The sequence below is a fragment of the Marmota flaviventris genome, chromosome 14, assembly GCF_047511675.1.
Source record: "Marmota flaviventris isolate mMarFla1 chromosome 14, mMarFla1.hap1, whole genome shotgun sequence".
Taxonomy (NCBI): Eukaryota; Metazoa; Chordata; class Mammalia; order Rodentia; family Sciuridae; genus Marmota; species Marmota flaviventris.
In genome coordinates, this window is record NC_092511.1 from 80129875 (window position 1) to 80146388 (window position 16514).

The following is a 16514-nucleotide window of genomic DNA, read 5'->3' on the forward strand; positions in this document are numbered from 1 at the left end:
GCACAGGAGATGACAAATGCTATGTCCATGAACAATGAAAAAACTGGCTTGGGGACATCTCAGAAATTGGCAAGACCACACCAAAATCACCATTAAAGATGGAAAAGTAAAATTTCCTTGGAAAAGAGACCATGAGACACTGTGCTTTCATTGGGGGGGGGTTCCTAGGAAGTAGTTTCCTGTGCTCAGCCACCCAGGCACTCAGAGGAAGGTATATCTGTGGTCCCAGGAGGCTTGGTGACAGCTCAAGATGGTGGCAGATATGGACCTCACCCATGTGGAGTTGGTTTTGCAGGAATGCAGGATGCAGGAGTCAGGGGTCATGAGGTTCCAGTGAGATTTCAAAGGAGGCCCTGAAAGCCAGGCAGGGTGCATCAGGGCTGAATCCCTGCAGTAGCTCCTGAGAAGACAATATGGGGATGTGATAATAGAGGTGGCATTGCAATAGAGGCCCTGGGATTGAGAGATGCCAACAGCATGGAACATCTGCTGAGGGAAACTCTGAGTCCGGCAGAGACAAGTGGGAAGGGAGGCCATGTGGGCTGCAGCCAGCAAGTCCACAGGGGCAGAGCCCTGTGTCAACCTTTGGACAGATCTTCACTGGTCCACATGCCCAGGTGCTGGATAGGGGGCTGCAGGGTGGGTTTGCACAATTGGATTTTACAGTCCAGATTTGGCACCATCCCTTCTTGCTGTGCTCATATTCCTCCCCTTTGAAATGGGAATGGTGACATTCAGCCACTGGACAATGTACATATTAACTTGCTTTAGACTGTTACAGGGGCTCACCACCCTGAGTTTTCCCTGGGTCTCAGAGACTTTGAACTTGGACTTTAAGGTAATGCTGAATTGTGAAGAATGTGGGATTCTCAAAGATGGACTAAATGCACTTTGCATTGTGATATGGACATGAGCTTTTCGAGGTCAGGAGTGGATTGTTACGATTTCAATGTGAAATGTCTCCCAAAAGCCTCTGTTAACCTGGGAGTCTTCAGAGATCAACCATTCGGATTAGGAGAGTGTGACATCATCAGTTCATCTTAGTCTGAATGGACAGTGTCAGTGATGACTATAAGCAGGTGGAGCAGGACTAGAGTGGGTGGGTTACTGGGGGTGTGCCCTAGAGAGTTGACCTTCCTGTGTCCCTTCCTCTTTCTCCCCATGCCTCTCTTGTTGACATGACCTGAGCTGCTTCTCTCTGCCGTGTCCCCTCCTGTGACATTCTGCCTCACCTTGGCCCTAGGGCTATAGAGTCAGTTGACCATGGACTGAACCTCCAAAACCATGAGCCAAAATAAACCTGTCCTTCTCTCAGTGTTCATGTCTGGTCTTTTGGTCCCAGAAATGGAGAGCTCACTAAAACATTTCATTTGAGCCAGTTTTATATGGTGAATTATCTTTCTTCATATTTGTGAATTTTCCTGTTCACTTTCTGCTGTTAACTTGTAACTTCATACCATTGTCATCAGAGAAGATAATAAGTATGTTCTATGTTCTAAGTTTTTGTAACATCATTGAGATTTGTTTTGTAACCTAACATATGTGGGATCTTGGAGAGCATTCCATGTGCACTTGAGCAATCATGCAGCAAGCCATTGTAGGTGGAATCCTCCAATGTGTCTCTTAGGTGGGTGGCATTGCTGCAAGTCTCTGTCTCCTGACTTGTCCTAGGTCTGGTTGTCCCAGGGACTATTGAAAGTACAATAGTGGGGTCCCCTCTACTGTCTTGTAGTCTGTTTGTCCCTCAAATATGTCACTGTATTAAAATGTGTTTTGGTGCCTTGATTTTTAGTGCATGTGTGTTTGTAACATTTATCATCTTGGAGAACGGACCCCATTACCATTATGTAATTTTCTCCTTTGTTTCTCTAATCAAATTTGAAAAAAATATGTATTTCTGATAATAGCATGTATAGTTTTACTGGCTTCAGCTCACTATTTGCATATGATCTTTTTTCATGTTTTTACCATCAAGTTCTCCTTGTTCTAACACCTAAGGTGAGGTTATTAGCCAGACATGTACATATACACTTTCAATTCATTTGCCAATCTACACATTTTGATTGGATGTTCATCTATTTACATTCAGCAAAATTGCAGACAGGGAAAAACTTCCCTTAGCCATTCTTTGTTTTCTCTCTGCCTCATGTCTTTTTATTCCCTGAATCTCCTCCATTACAACCTCCTTTGTCTTTGGTTTACTTTGGGAGTACAATGTTTCAATTCCCTTCTCATTTCTTTTTTCTGTTTCTATAATAACTTTTCTTCCATTATGTTGGTTATTTTGGGGTTAATCATAGCATTCTAAATTTCTAAATCCTTAACATGACAAATTGGTGACAATCTGCTTTCCACCTCGTTAAAATACTACTCTCTTTAACCCCTCTGCATCCCTGGGTGTTACTAATGTGATCATCTGCATCTTTTTGTGTGCATGCATTAACACAACAGGATGATTTCCATTAATACATATTTCTTAAAAATACTGTGGAAAAACAAAGATTAGATTTAAAATGAAATTATAATAATGATTTCAAAAATATTTCCTGTGTTTGTTTTGACAGAAGAACTCTGTGTTTTTGCATGGCTCTTAGGGCCTCTTCAGCTGACTTAATTTCAATGTGGAGCACTCCAACTCTATTCCCCAGGGTCTCCCTTCTGCTGGTGCCATGCCAGGGCTTTCGCAGTTGGTGAGACCTTAACAGGAGGTGACTGAGCTGTGGCCAAGGCACTCAAGGTCCAGAGCCCTCAGCTGCAGCTTCTTCCTCTCAGACAATCTGATGAGCTGCTGCCCAGAGCAGCAGCACAGGTGGCAGCTGGGCCACCGAGGCAGGGAGGTTTTTGTTCAGGGCTGCACCACTGTGGGAGGGTACCATGCACTCTGCATGCAGTAATACACACCAGCGTCTTCAGCCTCCACCCTGCTGAATCTCAGTGTGAAATCTGTCCCTGACCCACTGCCACTTAACCTGTCTGGGACCCCAGTGAACCGGTTGGAAACCTTATAGATCAGAAGCTTTGGAGTCTGGCCTGGCTTCTGCTGGTACCAACTCAAATAGGTGTTTCCATTACTGTGTAGGAGGCTCTGACTGGATCTGCAAGAGATGGAGGCTGCCTGTCCAGGGGTGACAGACAGGGAGAGGGGAGTCTGGGTCATCACAGTGTCTCCACTGGATCCTGAAATAATGACAGAAATGAAGTTTATTCATAATATTATGAAACATTTTAATTATTTCTCTTTGATTCCTTTCTCAACTAAATTACTTGTGCATTCTTGAGTATATAGTTTGGATTTCTATCCAGAAATAACCAATGTCATATAAGAGTTTTACGTGAACAATGCCTGTCTAGAGGTTGACCAGCCCACTCTCCTTTTTCTATGTCCCAGTCTTCACCAGCAGATGACTTTTTTTCCCTCTAGAAACTTCCTCTGTTTCATGGATCTGAACATCACATGCCCCATCCTATGCAGTGACACCCACACAACTAACATGTACACAGCTCAAATGTAGGAAGCAATGAACTCACCCCTCCCCCTTCTCCCTCCTCATCCCCTCTGTCCTCACCAGGGATCCAGAGCAGTAGCAGCCCAAGGAGCTGAGCAGGGAGCCTCATTTTGAGAAGATGAGCTGAGGAGTCCTGGTGAGTCAAGGCCAGGTTAGAGCTGAGCTTTTATGTCAGCCTTGCAGGAAGGCCCTCTCCAGTGAGCAGCATGCAAATGCCCTGGTGGGTGCAGCTGGTTGTAAAGAGCCAATGGCAGGTGTGGAATGTCCTCAGGATAAATAAATTGTCTTCTGTGACTGGAGGGAAACTAATTGATAAAGTCCATGCTGCCTGAAGTAATGGGCAGAGTATCTCCTGGTGAAGTCGTTTAGCAAAGATACATAGAGTTCAGTAGGAAGCACAGATAAACACCCAGAAACATGGAAAGGTGGGCCATGTGTGCAGGGCAATGTCTGCAGAGTGAATGGCCAGGGTGTTTCACTTCCTCCCAGCTAAGCTAGAGAAGAAAATCATCCCACACCCACTAGAACTGACAGGAAATTTCCTACTGACAAACCACCTGCTTCAGGTACTTCAAGACTCCTGTGGTAGCTCATATAATTATGTCAACAAGTGCTAGAAATGGTGTCTCCCCGGGTTCTTGTAAAGGTCAAAAGAACCTGACAGGGAGAAAGAAATCTTTCTCTTACATTCAAAATCAATAATTTATTCTTATTTCCAATGGTTCTTGGGAAAAGATCTTAGAACATTTCTCACTGTGTAGAATTATGTCCTCTCAGGGGTCCTGTTCCTTCCTTGCCTTGGGTGAGAATCTGTCTCTCTCTACTGGCCTGTGTGTGGGGTGGCCACAGCCATGAGTCCCCAGCTCAGGAGGACACACAGTACATGAGTGTCAAAAACAGCACCCTTGACTTTCAGGGCTCAGGTTTTTGGGCCTCTCCCTGGCATCTTCTGGGCCTGCATCCAATAATGGTCACCCTGGAGCAGGATACTTGGGCTAGAGCTGCTCAATGTCAGTCCAAAGGTCACTCTTTCATTAATAGGCAACAGCAGGATAAATCCTCAGGTGACCAACTGATAACCTGCTATTGAGCACCTGGATTTCCATACCTCTTGCAGATTGGTGCCAGTGTCAAATTGCTTTTGTCTTGAACTCAGAATCCTGCAGCTATTGAAAGAATAAGTCACACTGTTCCACAAAATTTGGGGTTAGATACACTCAGTTTCAAGGAATCTAATAGCATATAGATTACAGACCATGTTAAACCTGGAGCTTGATCTGTATAAGCTCTGGGAAAACCCAATGGTAAGATCTGTTAGACAGGTTGGAGGAGAAACTGAAGTGACCTTGACCTTCACCCTGATTTCCACTGCAGCAATAAGACTGCCTGACAAACATCTGGGGAGGGTGTGAATCTAACATGTCACTTTTACCTGGCTGACATTTCATTCACCCTCATGGTTTGCTCCATTCTGTAAATTTGGTGTTGTTCCACCTGATATGTGATGTGCGACCATGTCATTCTGGGTCCTCCTCCTGACTATGGGCCTCCTAATCAGCCATGCTGGTGACTGATGGAAAAGAAAGGAGAAGAGAACCAACAACAAGGAGCGTGTGCATGATTATCAATGTCAGGGCTCTTTTTAAAGAACTGTCCTAATGGATGTCATATGAGAAATTAGGTTGACTCCACTTCATGGTTTCATTCTTTTGTCCCCAAAACATGGTGACAGTCTATCACTTAGTAGCTCACAATGTGGCATGACATGGGGTAGGGCTTCTGGAGATAGGTGGATAAGGAAAGGTCACCCTAGCACATGGGGGACAATGGAAGGCCACTGCTGACATGACAGGAGGACACAGGGCACAAGCAGAAACCCTTGGGGAGAAGGAGAACACAAGGACCCTGGGCAGACTCTGGGGTTCAGCTGCTACCAGGCAAGCAGGGCCTGGGCCAGCAGAGCCTGGAAGGGGCAGGGAAGGGGCCCATCTTTGACTTCAGAGGGAACTTGGCCTGCTGCCCCTGGACTGCAGACTTGAGCCTCCAGAGCTGGGAGTGAATTCCTCTGAGTCAGGCCAGGTGTGTGGTGCCTATTGAGCAGCCCTGAGAAACTCATATGCCCATTTTCACTGTGGAAACATGGATGTGGGGAAACCAGGAGCAGTAAGAAATTCATAGGATTTGATTAGTAATAAATCAGGTTTAGAAAAAGTTGTCTTCACAAAGTAATCTTTAATATAATAAAGTTTCAGGAAATGTTGCCATTTTTTAAATGAACATAAAATATTTAAAAGCCTCCATTATGATCATTTTTTATCTCAGAAATTGTTGACATATTAAAATATTTTAGAAATTCCTTATGATCAGAACTAAGTTGCCCATAGAAAGAAAAGGACAGGCAGCATTTCTAAGTCCAAGGCAGACTCTCAAGCTCCTGTGGTCAGCTCACCATGCTCTGTGTGGACATCAAACCTGAGCAGTGGACACAGCTCATCCCTCTCACCTGGACACACATTACTAGGGTTTATCAGGGTGGGTGAGACTAACTTTCCTGGATACTGGTGGGGAGGGGCCTGTGGGTCTCTATGGTGACCAGGCTCAACTAAAAGAGAAGGGAATTAGGCACATGGGTTCCTTGTGGTTTAGACTCTGATGCCAGATGCTATCAGTTGTGTTCATATAGCTCCAAGCCCACAAGTGACTCCTGGGAGCTGGGAGGCTGCTGGGCACTGGACCTATGTGGGTGTGGTCAGGTCAGAGTGCTGAGTGTAGAGTTGGCACTGTCACTCCAGCCCCAGGCTGTGTTCTGAGGACCCTGAAGCCCAGTGGCACACACCCCTCCATGTGACCAGGAGGAGAGACACAGCCCTCTGCTCCCACCTGAGCCCAAAGGAGGTCTCTTCAGTGTGAGCTCAGAGTGGGTCCCTGGTGACACTAGAGATCCATCCTCCAGAGGGGCTCCTCCAAACCCAGGTGTCATGGTGGGTCCTGAGCTCAGAGGGCCCTGAGTGCAGCTTGCCTCCTTCTCTAAGCCATAGCCTATCACCACTCAATGGAGGATCAATTCATGAACAAGCCAGGTGCAGGGAGCCAGGGACTGCTGTGCCCCAAACACTGAAGGACACTTGCCTGTTTACACTCTTAGGTCTCAGGATTCTCAAGACTGATTGCACCAAAATTGATATTATGAGTATACAGGGAAATTTCCAGAACTTGTATGTTTTGTTCACTTTTATTCAATTATAACATAGTTTACATTTTTCTTAACTCCTTAATGACTTGATTTATATCTAAACTGAATATTTTTTTAAAAAAATATTTTTCATTCTATAGAGACACAATACCTCTATTTTATTTATTTATTTTTATGTGGTGCTGAGGATTGAACCCAGTGCCTCATGTGGGCAAGGCAAGACCTCTACCTCTGGCCACAACCCTAGCCCCTGAAACTGAATTTAATATTATTTTAATTAAATAGTTAGGTTAAAATGTTATATAATTTAGCATTCCCATAATAAGGGACTTGAACTTTAATGGTGCCAGTGCATTATGAGCACACACAGCAGTGAGGTGTTAGATGTCACAAGCATAGAACACACTGTGCCCAGTCTCCTGTCCAGTCCTTTCCCACCTCCTCCCTTCCCTCCCCTGATCCAGCTGCTCTGCTCTCCTGTTCTCCTCCTATTGTTATTTTAATGTGTGCTTTACTATGATGTGTAATGTGACATTCATTGTGGCTCAGGTTCCTAATTGGTTTTCCATAAGTGCTCAGGTGCTAGAGGTTTGGTACCAGTGGGGTCAAGATGAGAGATGATTGATCCTTGAAGAGGTGAGGCCTGATAGGAAGGGATCAGGTTCCTGGAGCTTCTGCCCCTGGAAGGACAGTGCTGCTCTCACACACTGAGGGCATCCTCAGCAGAGTGTGTTGTCATGAGGCCACACCACAGGCCTGGCCCTGCAATGTGCAGCTGGCTCCCTGTCCACTTTCACACCATTGTGACACAGGCAAAGGGCCTCACCAGAGGACAAGTGGGACTGCCCAGCCTTGTAACTTCAGCCATGAACACTGTCAGTTAAACCCACCTCTTTACTTACACAATATTTTCTTAACTGAGATGTTTTGCTATAGCAACGTATAAAAGATCAATGTGTGCTTCTTACTGTTATGGTTTTAGGTGGGAGTTTCCATAAAGAGCTGCATTGGAAATTTAGAAATCTATCTGAAATAATTGTGTCCCATTGTTAGACTCTCAGATCTCACGGATATGTCAACAGTGTAAGATGCCGATTCTCATCCAGCAAGTGGTTCAGGAATTCTGCATTGGAAACAGAACCTTTTGAATAGGATGGAAAATAACATGACATCTACCCTAGGTTTTGCTTTTCATTTAATCAAGAAAGATTTTTATTGGTTTTAAAAAGGATCCTTATATTGTTTCTTTTTTTACTGTGGATTCTCTGACTTAATGAAGCTTTCTTAATATAATTCCAACTTACTGACAGCACTTAGAGGCACATACAAAATCACTTTGTGTTCTGTCCTTTCTGATAGAATTCCAAGGCTAAGAAAGAGTGACCCTCATGGGGAGGGTGAGACTCAGGCCCAGGGAGCAAGGCTCTTGGATCTGGCAGTTGAAAGAAGATGGGAGGCTGGTCATCCTTTATCCAAAGGTGGGAAAGCTGATCATCCTTTATCCAAAGGCATCCCTAGCCTTTAGCTTGACCCCTGAGCCATTTTCAAAGGATCTTTTAAGTGCAGTTCAAAGAAAGAAGGCCCCCTGCCAGCAGGTTACATAGGGGCTCCTGCTCATAGGTTACTGATTATGACCTTGATGTGTGTACACTGAGTCAGAGGGTTTGTGACCTTGAGCCCACATTAGCAATGATGATCAATTCATTGCCATGCTACACATTAAAACAACAATACACATCAGCCCTTGAGGAGACTTGAAGAGGGAGCCTCTGGATGGCCATGTTGAGAGGTCAGCTGGGAACTGCTGTCCTCACCACGGCTTCTGGAAACACATTCCCCTAACACTTCATGATGCCCATTAGGAATTCTGCAGGTTAGGATCTGGTGTGGTCTCTGCCTCTGAAGAGATCCCATGAGGCCCCATCATTCTAACTGCTGACCACTGTGTTCACTATCATCTCTGCCTGCTGGGCCTCAGGAGGCAGAAAGAGCATTAGGGTTCTGAGGAGCCTCCTTGGGCCCTTTTGTCAAAGTTTCCCAGTGACCTCAGAGCCTGGCTGCCCCTCAGCAGGTGGAGGCAGCAGGAGGAGCAGCTGGGGCAGCCCAGCTTCTCACTTCTGATTCCCTTGGAGGTTGATGTCATGGTCTGTGTCACTGTGAGAGGGTGCTCATCATACTGTTGACAGTAATAAGTGGTGACATCATCAGGATCCAGACTGCTGAGGGTAAGAGTGAAATCTAGATCCTAGGTCTTCTGCCTCTGAACATGGATGAGACCCCAGATTGCAAATGGTTTATACCATAGGTCAGGAGCTTAGGAGCTTGCCCTGGTATCTGCTGGTACCAGTTTAAGTAACTGTTAATGCCCTGACTGGTGCTGAAGTGCTGGTGACTCTGTCTCCTTGAGATTTAGACAGGGAGGATGGAGACTGCTTCATTTTGATGTCACATCTGGCAACTGAAATTCAACAAATAAAAATAAATAAGCACACAATTAATCAGGTCCTTTCTATATTTAGCCTACCACATGCAACACAGCAGATTTTCAACATTGATCATATGCTTCACAACTCCAAGAGTGCTGCAGTGACTCTGCCCATCACAACCTCTCTCACATGTTCCATGAATGAAATAAGAACAATCCCCTTCACCTTCTCAGCTTCCCCTCTTCACAGGTCCTTAGGCTTCTCCCTGATGCTGAGAAAGAGGGAGACAGCTCCCTAGGCCTGTCTTTAGAGGGAGTTTAATCCCATCTGGATGACCTCATTTATGCCCCATTCCCTTCTTGTAGCTACTTTATCAAACACACCCACACTGGGTGGGAAGTCTGCATGTGACACTGTGGGACAAAATCACACCTTAAGTGAGGACTTTGGTGACTCAGAGAGACAAGGGCAGGGGCAAGTCCAGGTGGTGTTCAGTCCCTGACACCAAGCATGGAGAGGACTTCCCCACAGCTCAGCCCCTCCCACATGTCCCTGGTCAGACCAGAGACCCTCCACCCTAAGCCTGCAGGGCTCCCTGAAGGTGCTGGACACTATCAGCCATCACTTCCCTGATATTGCTCCTATCTGCCCTCTGCTGGTCACTCTGGGACAGTGCACCTCACAGGGCTCAGAGTCTGGCTCCAGGAAGATTCACTGGGACACTTCACTGTGTCTCATGGAGCTGATCCTAAGCATCCACCTCCAGGAATCATCTGTAGGGAAGACAGAGTGGATCCTCCTCCCTATAATCCAGATGTGGAGTTGAGGGAAGACTAACAGACAGCTCAGAATTCAGTAGAGATGTCAGTCACAGGGGGCTAAGACTGTCACCCACATGAGATGCCAAAGGTGTGACCTTAGAGAGGCTCCTGAGGCTGCAGGTTTAAGGAAGGGGTGGAGGACCTCAGGTCTCCTGGTCTACACCTTAAGGAAGGGGTGGAGGACCTCAGGTCTCCTGGTCTACACCTGTCAGTGCAGCCTCATTCCTGCTACTCCAGAAGTTACCACAGCCAACTCTGGACCACAGCTGCTAACCAGCCTGGGAAAGACCTGAGACCAAATGGGCTAGTGGCCAATGGCCAGGGGTTTTGTGCTCTGTACTCCAACACCATTAATGATCTAGTTAACCTTTAAGACCAACACTGGCCAACAGAGCATTGTGCTATGTTGGAGACAAGTGTATACAGCTGTCTGCTATGACCAAGCTACTGATCAGAGAGATCAGCAAGTGCAACTTGAGTTTGAACTCTCTCCTCAGGTGTCCCCTCTGCCCCTTCCTCAGTGTCCTCCAGAGACGGCCATGAGGAGCTCATGAGTCCACCTGTGTGCTCTTGTAACTTCTGGGCACCATCTCTCTTACTCATGCTTAGGTTTCCCACACCACAGACTCCAGCATTTAAATGAGCTGCTTCTGTTTGGCTGACACTTTTGCCTGTTCAACTCACATATTCCATTGTTCAATATAGGATGTTTTTCAATTCAAGAACTTCTAGTCCTTTCTTTTTTAATGTAATGTACATCTCTTCAGTGATAGTAATGTTTTTCCACATAACTTTTCCTGATTTTAATCTGTCCCCACCCCACCCCCTTGCATTTCCCTTTCACTGTTCAAGCCTCTGTAAGGAAGACATTGGAAAGGTGATGTTCTGTCACTCTGATGACTTTTTCTGCTTGGGTGATTTCTAAAGGTTTTTATTCCTTTGAATGGCTCATGTTTCCCTGCTCCTTTGTGTGCCTTGCCATCTTCTGTTGAACTGCAGACTTTGAATTAAACATTCACCTGCCCAGTCTTTGAATTCTGATGTGGAACCCCTTCACTGATGATCAGGACTTGCTCTGAGGACTGGGGTCTGCCTGGGTAAAGGCTTTGATCTTTCCTGGGCATGCAGGTGCCTGAGTGTGTATTTCCACTCCCAATTCCCCAGGATCCATGGCTGTTTATAAATAAGCTGGTTATCCTGAGGGTCCCATGGAAACTTCTTTAGGGCCTGAGTATGCTGAGTTTTTTCTGAACCCTTTCCCTTCATGCAGTGGTCACACACAGTGGCACCCACCACTGCTGTCCACAGATCCTTACCTGAGATCTGAGCCCTGCCCTTTTCCCTGTCTGGGTTCTGAGTCCACCAGGCAGACCACAGATGAGGTAGAAAGTCACAATAAGTGCTGCTCTGTTCCTCCTGGGCCACTGGAGGGATGAGGGAATTGGGACCTTTGTTCTCTACCCTGCCTCTTCCATCAGGGATGGGGTAGGGAAACATGTACAAAGGTCCAGGTGATTCCTGCTGTAACTCAAGTGGTCTTTTCTTGACCAGCTTTCACTTTTGTGTTTCAGAAGAATTTGGAGTATAATCAGAATTTTTATCAGGTTTTCCCATTTAGTTTTCAGTTTTCTTAATTTATTTAATTTTTATGTTTCAATAGGGTAAAACATTCCCAGAAATCCTTACTTAAATAATCTTTGTTGACCTTGTCATCAATTAAAGAAAAAAAAATATTGATGAAATTGATTTAATATATAAAAAATTATTTAATGAGAACAATCTTTTCAATTTGAAGGATTGAGTTTTCTAATTCCTCTGCAATATTTTTCTTAAATTATACTAACAAATTAATTATTTTAATTTTAGTTGTATTCTTGATGGAATATGTTAAGTTGGAAGTGGAAACCTCAAGCACAGTATATTTTCCTAAGTAGGATAATTTGTTCATTTAATTCAAATAGTTTTTAAAATTTCTATTTTCCAATTTTGAAACACCTGTTCATGGATTATTGTAGTTAGTAGAGCACAGTTTAAAACAGGAGAAATCAAGCATCATGTTCCTTTCCTTATCCTGGAATACAGAGCCCCTCACTCTCAGTCATGTGAGCTCGGCTTCACCCATCATGATTTCTTCAGGGTTTTCTTTATTTTTACCATGTAGGATATGTTTCCATATCCCATTTGTGTCTATGTAGGATACAGGTTTTGCTCTCTCTAGATCTAGATATGTAAAACTCAGTAACAAAGCTGGAACCCATACATTATATTCAGTTTACAAAATGAACTTCCACTTTCACTTAGGATGTAGCAGGCCTCAGCAGACGATCAAAATCACTGCACTACGTACAAAAGTAAATAACCTTAAAATAACCACTTTACAATCAAGCTTGTCACACTCAGAAGCCTTAGAAGAAATGAAAAAGAGGCCTACAATTTCTGAGTTGCAGAAGACCTTTTAGGTGAGCTGAAGTTCACCTGTTTTTTGTGATTCCTCTTTAACATATTGAGTGTCCCCAGAACACTGGCATGGCGCTGGCAGAGGGGCTAACCTAGGGAAGAGGACCTGACTGAGCTTTGGGAGATGCCTTAAACTGCAAGGTTTATTGACATGGCTGAGTTCTCAACAGCAGGCTGGGTTTCTCCTGTGGGCATTTGCTAAGGTCAGGGGTGGCAAAAATGGCAGGATGCCAAGGACTCGTGGGGCCTCCTCTCCTGTGATTCTGCACTGACCATCTCTGTGTGTGTCTGGGACATGGCGTTGGGCTCCTGTATGTCTGCTCATATTCCCAGCTCAGCTATGCCTCCTGGTCAACCTCCTTTCCATCTTGTCCACATGGTCCCTCCTGAGTGACCATTCTCTCTGGACTCACCCCAGGTCTATCTTGTGGGGAAAAATCACCTGGTGGAAACTCTCCCCTGCCCCACTGGGTGTACTAGGATTGTGTGATGTGAGAGAAGCACATTTGGACAGGAGCTTCACTGACCCTTGAGTCACTGGCCCTCTGGAGAGTGCAAGATACACCACATTTCCATGAGGTTGCAGTGGGAAAGGATAACCTTGAGGCCCAGGCAGGGTCTCTGACATTTGAGATTCTTCCTGAGAAGGAGAAGAGATTTCGTCTAGCTTTCTAGGTAAAGCCCAACCCCAGGAGTGTGCCCATCCCAGCCAACAAGAGCCCCAGTTGTGTGCTGAACAAGACTAGACTTTTACCATGCCCCTTCACCTTCTCATTCAGTGCCATGGCCCTAAGAGTAATAGTATTTTTCCTCCATTTGAGCAAGTATTGTCTTACAGATTCTTATATCCACCCATAGTTTTTGGAATGTGGCATCTATTTTAAGTTCTGTAATTCTTTCACACTTGGCTCATTATTTAAATATATATCCATGGGATTCATAACACTCCCTTTTCATTTCAGAACCTGTGACTGAATCTGCTCAAAGGTATCAATGCGAGGCCTCCCTTGGAGGGTGGTGTAAAATGCTGACCCCCAGCCTGAGCTGGAAAGGGACATGGCCAGAAATAAAGGAGGTACAAGTAGGGTGAGAGAGAGGAGGTCATCAGAGACCTGCTCAAGACCAGCCATGTGGAGATGCGGTTTACACCAAAATAAATGCTAAATAAAACACATACATTTGTGTTGCCCCAAACCACCTGATTCTGAGACTGGTCCTGGTGAAGGCACCTGAAGGGAGGGAGCCCCAGCCTGAGCTGTCATTCAGCTCCCCTTCCATCATGCTGGGTTGACCAGAGGCTCCTGAAATCCCTTCACCCTCCCTCCTGCTCCTGCCCTGCTCCTCTGTCAAGGTCTTAAAAAGAGCTTGTGCTCTAAGCTAGGTACATGATCCTGAGTCCATGACTACTCTCTGTGCCCCTGAGATCCCAGGATCTTTCTCTTCAACAGACAGAGAATCTGCTGTGCCTCTCCCCTGACAAGCATCACATGTGGCAGCTGGGCCACCCAGCAGGGAGGTTTGTGGTGTTTTGTACCTTTATTATATAGTTATTTTTATAGCTTGAACACAGCAATAACACCAGCCTCCTCAGCCTCCACAGTCCTGAGGTCCACCATGAAATCCATCCCTGACCCTCTGCCACTGAAGTTGCCTGAGACCCAGAGTCAACTGAAAGCCCAAAAGATCAGAAGCCACATAGACTCTCCTGCCTTCTCAAGAATCAATGGATCCATCTGACTGTAGAAGGCTCTGTGTGGACCTGCAGGAGGTGGAAGTGTGAGAGGCAGGAGGGAGGAGCGCGTGTCATCAGAGTAGCATTTATGCGTCCTCAAATGAGAGAGAAATGGAAGGTTATGCTACCATTATGAGCCATGTTCATGATTTCTCTTCCAACCTTAATCTCAGGCTACTGTGGGATGTGTGTGTGTGTGTGTGTGTTTTTCTGTGTGTGTTGTGTGTCTATGGGTGTGAGTGTGTGTGTGCATATGTGAGAGTGTGTGAGTTTGTGTATGTCAGTTAGTGAGTGTGTGCCTGTGTGTGTCACTGTGTGTGTGCATGTGTTTATGTGTGTGAGTGTGTGTCTGTGAGTGTGTGTGAGTGTGTGCATTAGTGTGTGTGTCTGTGTGTGAGTGTGTGTGTGCATATGTGTGTGAATGTGTGTGAGTGTGTGTGAGCATGTCTGTGTGTGCTTCTGTGTGCATGTGTCTGTGTGAGTGTGTGTGAGTGTGTGTATGAGGTGTATGAGTATGTTTGCATGTGTCTGTACAATTTATGTGTGTATGTGTGTGTTTGTGAGTGTGTGTTTCTATGGGTGTGTGAGTGTGTCTGTATTTTGTGTGTGTATGTCTGTGTATATATGTGTCTGTGTGTGTACATGTGTGTGTCTATCTCTGTGTGTGTCTGGGTGTCTGTGTGTGTGTCTCCTGTGTGTGTTTGTCTGTATGTGTGTGCCCCAGCAGTGGTGATCAACAACTAAGGGTCCCACCCCCAGCAGGCCTGCTCTCCCTGGAGCCCACCTGCTCTCATCTGATGAGTAGGGGCTGCTCTTTCACTGCTGGGCTCCCATAACCCTACCTGTTTGAGATCACTGCAGGACGATCCCAAGGTGAAGGCCTCAGAGCCCACCCCTGGCTGGTGCTGTGCTTCTGGGAGGAGAGCAGGTGGGCAGAGCAGTTTGGGGCTTCACAGACATACCTGTCACACATGTGGCTGTGTCTCCTGACCTCAGCACACACAGGCCTAGGGTGAGGGGGTTAGGGCTGCAAGTAACTTGAACCTGCTCCTCCTGCCTTCTCATTCTGGTCCATGTCCATGATCAGACCTTGGCTTAAGCATCTAGTATGGCTTCTGTCATATCCAGGTAACACTATGATATCACAGTAAGGAAGGAAGTGACTGGACTCCATGATTCTTAGCCTTCAGGCTGACCAGGAGGCTGTGGCTAGAGATTATGTCTCCCTGTCTCTCTGTGCAGATCACATTCACTGTGCATCAGGACACTGCCTGAACCTGTGCTGGCCACCTCCTGCATCACCTGAAGCTCCATGCAGACACCTGCTTAACTGTTCTACCAGATGTCACCAATGGCAATGTCATCAGGAGGATCATTCCTACAGCTCTTACAGAATTGACACATTTTCCAGTCACTTTCTTAAAACTTGTAGATAGAATGAGCCATCGACCACCAGGATCTATAGTCCTACCCTCAAAAATGGGATCCTTTCTTCACAATTAGTCTCTTGTACTATGGGATCTGATGGCCAGGTGTTCATCATTTCACCCGGTTTAATGGCAGAGTGATGATGACAATCCTTTGTGTCAAGAACTTTTGACCAGTAAACAAAAGTGAGCAGATAGAAGTTTCCAAGGTGCTCCATGAGCACAATAGAGTTGGTGGGGATGACCCCAGGATCCTGAAGAGTGAATATTTGATGTCTGAGAGAATCAGAACCACACAGGGTCAGTGCCTCTGAGCCTTCTCCACACCAGGCAGGACTGGGAATCAACTCCACAAGGCCCAGGGCCAGCATAGCTTGATTTGTGTGGGTTTCTCTTCTGTTAATACCATTGCAGCTCCATTCATGATAATATCATGGTCAAGAGCACTAGGTTGATTATTTCTCTGTAAATGAGTTGCTTGTTGAATTGTGTATTATGTAAAAATTATAGCACCCATGAAATCTCTCAGGAGATCTCCACATGTTTCTGGCTGACACAGGACTGAAAGCAAAGGCACAGATGAGAACATTTCCAGCTTTCCAGTGTTGGCCAGGTCCACTGTGGTCAGGTGGACATCGGGTGTCAGTCTGGTCTCATGGTGTGGATATAATAATGGGGGTCAACAGTGTCCAGCTCTCTTGGTGAATTGAATGCCTTCAAGTGCCAGTGGTCAAATGAACTGGGTGCAAAGAGACTGATATTGTAGGAGTCCAATGAGGGACCTCCATGACATTGGTTCATGAGACTAAATGGGGGAATAGATGACTATGTTGAATCTTTTTTTGTTCATACTAATTATTGGCAGTCCCTGCTCAGTAATGACCTTTAAATGATCATTTATTTGGAAAGGATTTATTTTAAATTCTGACCCATTTTTTAAAATCTGGCCATA